A 12,450-nucleotide genomic window follows, 5' to 3' on the forward strand; every position below is an offset into this window, starting at 1 on the left:
TAACTGTGAATCTCTCCATTATTTGAAGCTAATTTTATAGTTTTGTTTTTGATAAATAAATATTCTTTATTGGTTATGAACTACCGTTAGAAATACAATAAAAAAAAGTGAATTATACACGGTAATTCAAAAGTCAGTTGACAGGAATGTAATTCATAAATAGACAGATTGGAGAAAATTATTGAAAGTTGTATGAAATGACGTTTTGTTGCTTACCCAGTGTTCATGTTCCCAATGTCGTTTTCGAGGTCATATCAGTCGTAGTTCTTCTTTACACTGAGATCCTAAGTGCAAAAGAAATAAATGACCCAATTTATTGTGAAGTCCAAAAGGTAACGTTTAATTTCGTTTTCGTAGTATACAAGGATAGCATTGAAATTATTCTATTATTTTCCAAATTTGTTAATGTTACCAAAAATGTTGTTTTTTGTTATGATTGCAACTTCATATTTTTCTTTAAAAATGTTTCTTATAAAGGACGATAAAATACTTAATATAACTGGACTTTTCGTTATATGGACTGATAAAGGAGTACTCTTCGTTTAAAATATTATGGCTGAAAATAAAGATTTCGTTAGAATCGAAGTGTTTTAAAGTTTTCAGTATCAGAGTTAGATAATTTTACTTCAGGTCACCGTGTTTTTCTCTCCTTCTTGTAATAACTTCCGAAACACTATATGTAAAATATGATTATTTAATGTTCTGTATTTGTCAAATTTCTATAGCTTAAAAATCATATTGTATAATAATTTATATTTATGTCACACTATTTACCAGAAAGAGAAAATTTGTGAATGGATGCTTTAGAGAAATTCATATTTCTATATTTTGTTTTGAGAACAATTTTAGAACATGCTTGAAATAGTTAGTTTATACTTTAAAGTAGAATACTATGCCACCTTCTCCGCGCTCGGTATGACCATGTGATTAAGACACTCAACGCGTAACCTGATAGTCGCAGGTTCGAATCCTCTTCACACCAAACATGCTCGCCCTTTCTGCCGTGGGGGCGTTATAATGTAACGGTCAGTTGCACTATTTGTTAGTAAAAGAGCAGCCCAAGAGTTGGCGGTGGGTGGTGATAACTAACTATTTGTTTGTGAAAAATATTGAGTTAATACCTTATGTCCACCCGTCTACAATCAATCAGGCAGTCAGGAAATTAGGGCCTCGATATTCTAATACACACATTGGTTTGATAACTCTTCTAAATGTTGTCATATATACTTTTTCTTTCTCATTTTTTTCTTTTCTTTTTTTGCTCGTAAGTGATTCAGTGTTAAGTCGGTCAAATGTTGATGCTAAAATTGGAGTTTCGGTTGCCGTGGTAGGCATAGTATTGTCACGTGACTGGGTCGTGAATTGACCTGCGGGCGGACTCAAAGGTTGAATCGGTTTAACTGTTGGAGCTTCTACTAAGATTACACGTTGACAGGTGCAAAACTTATTTTTAAGTGAGAATTTCGGCGGTGGGTCGTGATGAATAACCGTCTCCCCTCTAGTCTTACACTGTTAAAGTCGGGACGGCTAGCCCAAAGAGCCCTTGAGTAGCTCTGCGCAAACTTCAAAAAAAAAAAAGTCACCGTCTCAATCAATATCAGTAATGTTTATTTTCATGGTCTTTGTTACAGTGCAGACATAACGTGAAAATATTAATATAGATTCCTGTATCTTAATTTTGGCCGTGTTGAAGTTGAATTGTACATGCTGCTTTCCTTTTTTTTTCTTCTCAACTTTAATCTCAGCATAATACATACAGTCGTATTTTTGTTTTCATTTCAGTTTATACACAAGAATATCTACTGCTTATAAGATTGAGATAGTTTTAAACTTTTTAACGACAATAACCATGCAGAAAAAAATTGCATATATACAAGAGTGTTGCACCAACCACTGTGCTGAAAACGTGGCACCTTTATTAGTACAAACAGCCTATATTTGAGGTTTAACGAAACTTTTGTAGTACAGTTTAGTTTCGTGTTCTAAATGACTTAATTACAAATAATTTAATTATTTTATTTATTTCTTGTGTGGATTGACAAAACTTCCATGCACAAACATTTTTATTGTTTGTTTAAATTTCGCGCAAAGCTACTAGTCGTCCTTAATTTAGCAGTGTTATCACTACCCACCGTCAACTCTTGAGCTACTCTTTTACCAAACTAATTGTGGGATTGATCGTCACATTATAATTTTCCCATGGCTAAAAGGGTAAGCTTGTTTGGTGGGATAGGGATTCGAACTCCCAACGATTCGAGTGCTTTAACCACCTGGCCATGCTGAGCGTACAAATTTATGAATAAGTATGGGTTCCCAACTTTAATTTCTTGTAGATATAAAAAAAAAATCAATTATTTTAGCACATGGAAGTGATGATTCTGTTCCTCATTGAAATTTTATGAGAATAATTTAGAATAATGTTTTTTCAATTGAAAAAAATATAATGACTGGATTTTCTCCGTTTTAACAAGACACTGAAGAAACAACATGTATCAAATTAGATCATCAAAATCACACGGTACCATTTGTTCCAATACAAACTGAAAATGATATTTAACAAATTAATACAAACTCAACAGTATTGTTCCTTTGAGAGTTTTATTTTCAAGGTATAGGTTTTTGAGAGTTAAATATATTCCAAAGAAAAGGAAACAACGACAGATTCAAATTATTATATCATAGGTAATATGTGGAAGATGATCTTCATCAACTGTTAAGTGATTGGTTGAAGCTGAAAATAAAAATAACATTGAAACGATTAGGTATTATTGTCGATACACATCGAATTAAATCCAATAACATTTCGTATAATATATTAGTCATATTAATTAATACCAAATGTGGTAGAAAAATCACTAAATTCTGATCATTGTTCTAAAATGGTGACAAAACTTGGTTATTTTTGGATTGAAAACCTCATATATCTTACTTAGCTGGTACTCAGGGAAATGAAAAGTTTAAAATATTTTCCTGTATAATAGAAGTTAGTTTTTCTCATTAGATTAAAAGAAATTTATCTATTTGCAGATATTTGTTTTTTCTTGATTTAGATTTCATCAGATTATATGTTTGTACCATATAATAGTTTATTTCATTTCTTAGTACAGTCTTTCTTTATTATGTTACAATTGTAATTTTATTGTATCACAATTATTATTCTAAAGTGCAGTGTACCAGAATCTTTTTTCAAGTGGGTTACCAGTGTCATTCTACATGAAATTATCCTACAGTACTATCCTCATTAGTGTTTTGGGCATATCTGGTTTGAATTTTGTTAGCCGTTCCTAATTTAGCAGTGAAAAACTTGAAGGAAGACAGCAAGTTATCACTACCTTCCGCCATCTCTTTGGCTACTCTTTCACTTACAAGTAGAACAATTATTATATTATAACGCCCCTACTCGGACAAGCGTGTTTGGTGGGACAAAAATTCGAACCCATGATCCTCATTAGATTGCACCTTTTAAAGTGTAATGGAGTGGGAATGAAGTGTAATTGTATCATGTTTCTTATGTGTTAATATTATTGTAGAATTTATAAGAGATATACGACTTAATATTGTTAACTCATTTTAAGAAGGATACTTTATCAATCTATGTAAGGAAATGTAGGTTTGTATTCAACGTCTTTTTTTGTATTTGTACAAGTCTTTATATGTTATCACATATTTTCATAACACCACATATTTAAAAATAAAAGAATAATTAAAGTGCTAGCCTTCTATATTACGAAAATAAAACTAAACAATTAATCAACAGTAATATAAACAATTAATTTTCAATTGCTGTGATATTTTTCTTAAATTAAGGCAGGTGATACGTCAATAGTTACTTCAGGGTTTAACTGTTAAATGACACGTTACCTTATTTTAAACTATAAATATTTTTAAATGTTCTTGTAGACAATAATGTTGATAAAATTTTCGGCATATAAGATGTTGCAGTTCAGAGATAGTTCTTTAATGTATCAAATGTACAGATATATTTTAACCCGATGTTAACTTACGTCTTCACAAACATTTACTGATCGCTTCAACGAGTATAGATTCTGGATCCACGTGAAGTTCTGCATATTTCTCACCGACACACATTTTCATTTCCTACACCATTATATAAACAGGATTTAATGTCACTTGAGATTTTTCAAGACTGAAACCTTGAAGAGTAAAAAGCTTCAACAAATATAAAATGTGTTTGTTTAAACCCTTAAAGTATATTATAGTTTTAGGGTAAGTATATATCACATAACTCAAATCTCCTGTAATTTATTACAACTTCAATCATTTAGTTCGTTTCACACATATATTTATGGAATTACATATACATAAACATGGAGTCATGCAGAACAATTAAGTATAATTAGATAAAAATCAACGTTAAAGAGACGTTTCGAAAGCGGAAAAACACTAGTGACTTTAAAACTTTTCTTTGACTGATAAGATATGAGTGTTTGTGTTTCAAACGTCACACAGAGAAGTCTTCAAATAAAGGAATTTTATATGGACTTTCGGATTTATAAATTAAATAATTATGAAATACAATTCTTATACAATTTAAAATTAAACTAAATTGGATATTATTGAGATTGTGTCGTAAAACAAGGTTGTCTTAAATAGATAAGGAATTGGCCCGAGTTCAGATTTGAAGCTAAGCCAACATCTACAGTGATATCAGTCACAATTTTTTTAGACGCTGAAGTAAGTCGTATAAAATATACGTGGATTGCTGAGACCTCATTTCTTTGTCAATTGTTCTTTAATCTCGTGATGATATATAATAACTACTTTCTGTAGAGTAGGGAAATAAAATAATTTTGTTGCTGTAGTAGTTATTCGTACAACATACTGAAATAAATTTTGATGACGAAAGCAGAAATTAAATACAAAATTTCATTATATTTAATTATCACCTGCACAGCCGTTTCTCTTTCTTCACGACACATTTCATTCAAGAACTCGTTCAAGTTTTCTGTAGGAAATTCTGCTTTTTCACATTTTCGAATTGCATCTGGAAGCTTGAGATGAAAAACAATTTATGTTACATCAGCTTTAAAGTTACTTTCCATAACTTCGTTTTGTGATATTTAAACGTAAACGTAAGTTTATATGTCAAAAGCTGTATAATTGTTCTTAATTTTATTATATCTATTTTCAAACATGCTTCTCCTCTGGTTCTTTTACAATCAACTTGAAATGTTTATTTTGACATGAACTAAGGATATGCAATATTTTTGAAACAGAGACAAATAATGGAAAATATAACTACAGCAAGAAAAGTAAGGCAAAATTAATGTTATATTATTTCAGATATGTGAGTTATGTCTAATATTCATCTACACATGGTGTATTTTAAAGAAGGAAATACTTATTTCACCAACCTTAATATTTATTACATATCAGTTAAAACTGGAAGTTTTTGTTACTGTCTGTAAAAAAAATCAAGTTTTGAATAAGTTATGAATACTTTTCATAATGTTTAAAAAGGGAATTATCGGTAAATAATTTACTCTCAAAATAAGTACTGTTGTTGTAATCTTTGAATCTTAACATTTACTGTCACTGTGTTAAACCAACCTTTAATATCAATGTAATTTTAATTGCAATTCGTACACCAAGAAGCTCTTTACTGAAGAGGAAATCTGCTGTTCACAGTAATAACACATTGTTTCTAAAATTATAATGAATTAATAAAAACTGATTAATAATAATATGCCAAATACTTACCCAATCTGCTTTTTCACCAATTTTTTTTTGTATTGCACTCTTTTTACCTCGTTCATTTTTCCAGGATTCTCTTTATTTAGCTCTACATAGAAAGGTACGTGTTTGAGTTACCTGAAGAAAGCATTTTTCTCTTTTCACATACTAGCGTACGACAAAATACTTTATTAAATGGAAAGAAAAAGTTACATTATTTTCCCCCAACAATAGATCAGAACATTTAGACGTAAATAGAAGTGTAAAACTTTAATGAAATTATTCCAGATATTCATGTATAACCTAGTTGAAATATTCTCTTCAAGAAATTATAATGTGACTCTCGACTATTTGGAGCCATTGGCAAGTGTGATGTTATTAACTAAATAATTTTAGTATTTTTCCTATGTATAGTATGTTTATGCGAAAATAAGGAAGTTTGCTTTAATAGTATTTTATTCTAGTTTTCTATTGCTTTGTTTCTCTTACTGTCAAAACAAGAAAAAAGAGAACACTTATTCCAGTTATACTATTAATTAATACCGTAAATAGTAATAAATTTTGAAAATGAACTTACGACACAGCAGTTTCCACGCTATTTCTATGGCGTTGCCTTTGGCCATCGTCAAGCTTATGAGCACAACAACAGCTGCAAATAGAACTTTCATGTTGAAGATGTTGCTGTTTTCACAAATATTTTACCTTGGAAAACCTTTTCATATCACTTATCTACATCTTTCAGCCAATAATTTAAATTAATTTGTATTTATTTTAAGCATGGTAACTTAACTCGTGTTTTCACCAATCATTGCAAACCTCTTTCCGGATTGGTTGAACCTTGTTTGGTAAGAACCAATAATACAGTGATCATCTTAAACACAAGAGACTTCATTTTATATAATAAGGTCACATGACTCACATCTCTTCGTTTACGGTTTCATTCCTTGTGAAAAAATTTACTGTATTGCAGCACGTTATACATATTAGACCCGAAAAAGATTTATTTCCTTGAAAGTACTAACACGTCTGATAAGTTTTATAACACTATAGATATAAATAAACAGTTGTTTTATCGTTTTTTGCCATTATTATGAATTTCCTTGTGTGTTTTACAAACACACTTTACGATTAATACAGTTCAAGTTTTTGAATCACCGTTTCTCTCTTCGATTCCATTACTCCTTTTTTTTCTTGCTGTTCCTGTTTTTGAAATATGTTTAACATTAAATGCAAATATTGTAACATGGATATTTAAATCATCTAGTGTTTTAAAAAGTAAGAAAAATAAATTAAGTTTCTATAACAGTGAAATAATGAAAATAAATCTAAATTTGCGTAATTCTGCTTATAGTAAACATAATTTTCAGAGCTGAGCTTCAGAATTTATATATTTATTACTTAAACCATGAATCTGAAAAAAGTATTTTTCTCGTTGAAGACAGCACGAATGTAAGGGGTATGTTACAGTTTTGTGTCCGAGGACAAAGACAGGTGTTAGAACTGGGAAAACATTTTGTGTCAATAATTAATATTAACGTGTTTAAATATTATTGCTCTTTTACTCACTGCCCAAATTGTTACTGATAAGAATTTTATTTAATTTTTTTTATATGCAGTTGGTTAACTTTATCAGTCGAAATGATATGAGATAACAGTTTTTCTTAAAAATTCCAAACATTACATTGCTGGTAAGTTTTTATGTATCTGAATGATGTGCATGCTGAATATTATCTGAAATATTCTTATTATTTGTATTACTTACGATTTTGTTCTACACAACAAACAACTCAATATTTATTTTGTATGTACACTACAGTAACTGTTATTGTTTGCAATTTTTGTTAATACTTTGAAGAGTTTTTCTTGACTGTAATATAAAATAACAAAATCAATTAGAACTGTTTTAAGATGCGTGAAAAGTTTGAGTGTGTTGTTGTGTATAAAAGGATGTTTCTATTTTAACAGAAGTAGAAGTTCTGAAATATTATATGTTGATTCAACGAACTGTATGTTCATTATATTGATGTATTACACATTATAAAGGAATCTTCTATCTGTTTTGACAAAGTTCTTTTTGTCGGTACCTGTAGACTGAATCAAACGTAATCCTTTATTTATCCATTGTTACGAATTTACTATTATACATTTATTTCAATATCTATGTCTGTTTCATTTTAATGCGTATAACCTATATTGTTAAATGTGTATTGGAAAGATCTCGCCTGTTCTCTTAATTTGTATAAGATTCTTGAGAGTAAAAATCAACAATATATATATATATTGTTGCCTACTAAACTTTCAAGATTGTTCGCCCGAATCGAACCCAATTGAAAATGTTTGGAGGTGGATTGAAGGGGAAGTCTTTAGAAATGGACGTCAATTGCAAATAGAGTATGATCTTCGTAAAGCCATCTTCACCACTCTGCGTAACATTCCAGCTAGCCTTCTGCAAACGCTTATATCAACCATGCCAAAGCACATGTTTGCAGTAATTTGCAATGACGGCCGTGCAACTCACTACTGAGACTTCTTGTTGGGCATTTTCTACCCTGTTTTGGACTTCTTTTTGGTATGGTCTTAAACTTTTGACCAGCTAGTATTTAGGCTAATTTTATAGTGTTCTCATTTTCCCTATTTAATGCTATTTTTTTTATATTTCTATTGTCGCTTTTCCTATTTTCATCTTTCAAAACTCTACTCAAATAAGTAATCGAGTCTAACATTAAAATTTCGGCCAGCAGTGTATATTGCTCACAGTATTAGGTTGTCCAGAAATAAACATTGTTTTTAAAGTACAATGTTTGGAAAAGTGTTCACCGGTGTCGTAAAAGATACTATAGTCAAAGCATGCACCATATGCATCATGCTTCTCCAGTTAATCTGGCCTAGCAACTCTTAACAATAGCCTTTGATCCTACAAAGAATTAGGTTAGCAGGATGGTTTGTTTATTTGTTTTTTGAATTTCGCATAAAGCTACTCAAGGGCTATCTGCACTAGCTGTCCTTAATTTAGGAGTGTAAGACTAGATAAAAGGCAGCTAGTCATCACCACGCACTGCTATCTCTTTAGCTACTCTTTTACGAACGAATAGTGAGATTGAACTTCACATTATAACGCCCCCACGGCTGAAAAGGCGAGCATGTTTGGAGCGACGGGGATGCAAACACGCGACCCTCGGATTATGAGTCGAACGCCTTAACTCACCTGGCCATGCCGGGTGAAGCAGAATGGATCTACCATGATTGTCTTACATTGAATATATAAACTCAGTATAAGCATTACTAATTCAAGTGCCACAAATATTCATAAACTTTAAAAGATGTCTTCAAGACAAGCAGTATGCTAGTAGTAATACCTTATTGGACTCTCAAAGGTTCTAGTTATTGAGACAAAATGTTATCATAACATTTTCAGAGGTTCCACTCATATTGGCTAATCTGTAACATAACCTTGTGATTCGAGAGGTTGTGTTGCATAAGATATGTTTTATACTACCTGAAGTATGTGGTCTTCTAATGACCCTCTCATCTGGTCTACAGTTAACAGCACTAACTTCTCTACTGATTAGTATCAAGTAACTACTTTCAATCTTTGTATCCCAAGATGTAGGTTGGTAAGTTAATGTTATTCAGGCTTATGAAGATGCACGTTCCTTAATAAGACAATCCAGTACTATTCTCATATTCACTCTTGATTAATTGAAATGTGAAAATAGTTCTTTGGTTATATCACTAGTAATGGGTAGAACAGCAAACCGCATTTTGCTGTTCCAAATTTCTGTTATTGATTTTAACCATTCAACGTGTAGGTAATATACTAAGTTGAATTCAAGTATTAAATACATATATTTCTGACACCGATTAAATGTAAGTGGAGGTATTAATGTTAAGCAGCATGTTTCTGGTTGAATTAAAGGATTAAATGCCTCTTAGATATTTTTGACAACTCTTATACATATCAGTGTTGAACTGCATGTTACTTGTTGCAGCTGAAATATCAAAATGGTAGTTCAGAAGCCAATGAATGCAGACCTAAAACCAAAGAAGAAAATTGTTGCTAACTACACGCAGAAGTATTTCTTACACATATACAGACACGATGCAACGTTTAAACATGAATTTTCAAATTCCATTCATTAGATACATGATGTAAAGCTAATATGTAAGTTACAAGATATTTTTGAAAAAAAAAATATTGGAATTGAACTACATTTTCTTTTGGAGTTGTCTGTTTTGAAAATCTACTGGACTAGATGGATTAATAAGCTAGAGAGAAAAGGAAGTCACTTTCCTTAAGCCTCTAGTTTTCATTCAACTGACCATACTAACCAGAAGAGTGAACAGTGAACTGTACATCTCTTACAACAGCCTTGTATTAGCTCCATAAATAATGGATATTTCAGAATAATAGTTGCAGCTTTTCCACCAGGGTGCAGTAGTTAGAAAGGGCTATTTTCTAATGTTGTAACAAATAACAGTCCAAAAAGGCACCCAAGTGTCTCAACTATCTCTTAGGTTATGGCTGGGGTGTCGTGGAACAATGCATCCAATTTCAAATGTCATCCACTACTTACAGTTCAGGAAAAGGCATTTCCTTTTCTTTCTTGTAGTTGGACTGTAATATCATGTCCCTAATCAACAGAAGTGATTGTATGATTATGGTTTACAGAAACAGAAAACTTTGACACCAATGTTCAACAATTTAAAATATATATTAAATACAAACTGTAAATATGACAGTATACCTTAGCAAATTTACTGCACAAGTTAATACATTTCTTTATATTAAGTATGAATGACTTATTTCTTTTACTGTAACTAACAGAATTATGAAATATATTGCTTTTAGAACTTAATTTATGAACAAAGATTCAGGTATTTAGGTATTATTTTAATGAATCTGTTTTGAAACTTGTAGAATCAATTAAAAATGAAATAAATAAAAGTCACTTTAATATTACATACCATAATAAAACTTTAACTTTAGCTGTTGCTTGTGTTTTCTCATAGGAAAGCCACATCAGGCTATATGAGGATTTTAGCATCGCTGGTGATGTCACAAAGTCTTCGAAAACTAGGATAAGATTTTTTGAATAGTTTCTACATTACTTGCCCCTATTTCTAAAATGAAACTAATTCCTACTGATGTAGTCATGCAGAAGTATTTCTCAGAAGAAGTAGTTTTGTTGTAATTTGTGCTATAATCAACAAACAGACAGCTTGTTACTACTATTGCTTTCATAATAAGCCATGGAGCAGTTATATATGTATAATTATTACTTAACACATCCACTACTTTGGGACATATATCTCCCTGTGCCATGAAAAAAAAAAAGTTAAAAGAGGCGATTAAATTTCACATCTTTTAGACCGTGGACATTACACTCAATAAATAAAGACTGTATGGTTATAAAATTAAATATTAGTGGTTTTGTATAAGTTTTTGGTATTTGTTTTTGTATATTTAATTGTATTATTTCTTTAACAAAACAATTTAACTGTATGTCAAAATATTATTCTTATTATTTGTGATTTAATGTTTCCATGAATTTGTGTAATTTTTTGGCACAACTAAATTAAAGAGATGTTAATTAGTAACAAAAATTTCTCCCATCAAGTAAAAACTCTTTTTCCATGATATATAAGTGAAGAAAAAGTAATATTAAATATTTTGTGTACCAATAACAAAAGTGTTTTGAAATATATTTAAAATGCTTTGATTGGTCGTAGACTTTTCTTTGCATTTTACATTGACTAGAAAGCTTCACTTTATATATATAGTTACTTTTAATTTGATATCCATTGAAAAAAAATATTTTACTGAATGAAATAGTTAAATTTATATTAATAAATCATATAAACACTCTGCTGCTGACAGAAGGTGAATTTTGACCTTGGCTTCCAAATATGTTGACAATATAAGGAGTTGTTGTTTGATAGTTTGTAAAGAGTATTTTTTGGATGAGATGAAATTGTATTTAATATTCAAAGTCTATTTTCAATAAATAAGGAGTTACTATATTTGTGTTTGTTGTTTGAAAATTAAACTTAATGAAATATTTAATAAGAAATAATTTGTGTTATTTAAATAGCTTCTCATTCCAAACTAGCTAGGTAAACATAAATTATTTTAACCTTATATCTTGTATTAAAAATATTACTTTGGTTTTCAAGTAGATATAAACTTTATCAGTAACGAAATAATATGTAAGGAAATGTTAAAAATTATTAAACATGCACGTTTTTCTCAGCATTTAAAATTTTATCAATGGATTACAACTTCAGAGAACAAAAGCACCATCTGGTTATCTTTGTGACACAAACTTTTAATAAGACACTTTATTTAAAATCTATCAAATTTTACAAATCTTTTTGTCCAACTGAGTTTAAAGCTAAATTTTAGGAGTTATTAATCTGTACCATTTGCACAAGGCAAGTGGTTTTAATGATAGAAAGTGAACTGTTTTAAAGAAAGTCTGGTTTATATTATAATAAAGCATAATAGGTTGTAGTAAATATGAATCTAAGAACTGAGATAAGAAAATAATTCTAAAAATTATTAAATGCTTTGTTTACAAGCAAGATTTTTGTCGGTGCAAAGAAGTAAAACATAGAATATCTCTTTTTTATTTAAATACTAAAGCATCAATATAAAATACACTTAAATAAAAAAAAACATTCTACTGGAACTATAATTTTATTTTTCTTCATATGTGTAATTGTGGGTTCAGGTGTGTACTGGACACCTGAAATATC

General features: G+C 30.2%; 1 long non-coding RNA gene across 1 annotated transcript; it reads left to right on the plus strand.

The window, feature by feature from the left end:
• The first annotated feature begins 201 nt into the window (after positions 1-201).
• LOC143227107 (uncharacterized) lies at positions 202-11,715 on the plus strand. Its single transcript, XR_013014883.1, has 2 exons — positions 202-332; positions 10,705-11,715. It is a non-coding gene; the product is annotated as an uncharacterized LOC143227107 (long non-coding RNA).
• Positions 11,716-12,450: the final 735 nt, after the last annotated feature.

Source organism: Tachypleus tridentatus, chromosome 9 (assembly GCF_004210375.1).
Source record: "Tachypleus tridentatus isolate NWPU-2018 chromosome 9, ASM421037v1, whole genome shotgun sequence".
Classification (NCBI taxonomy): domain Eukaryota; kingdom Metazoa; phylum Arthropoda; class Merostomata; order Xiphosura; family Limulidae; genus Tachypleus; species Tachypleus tridentatus.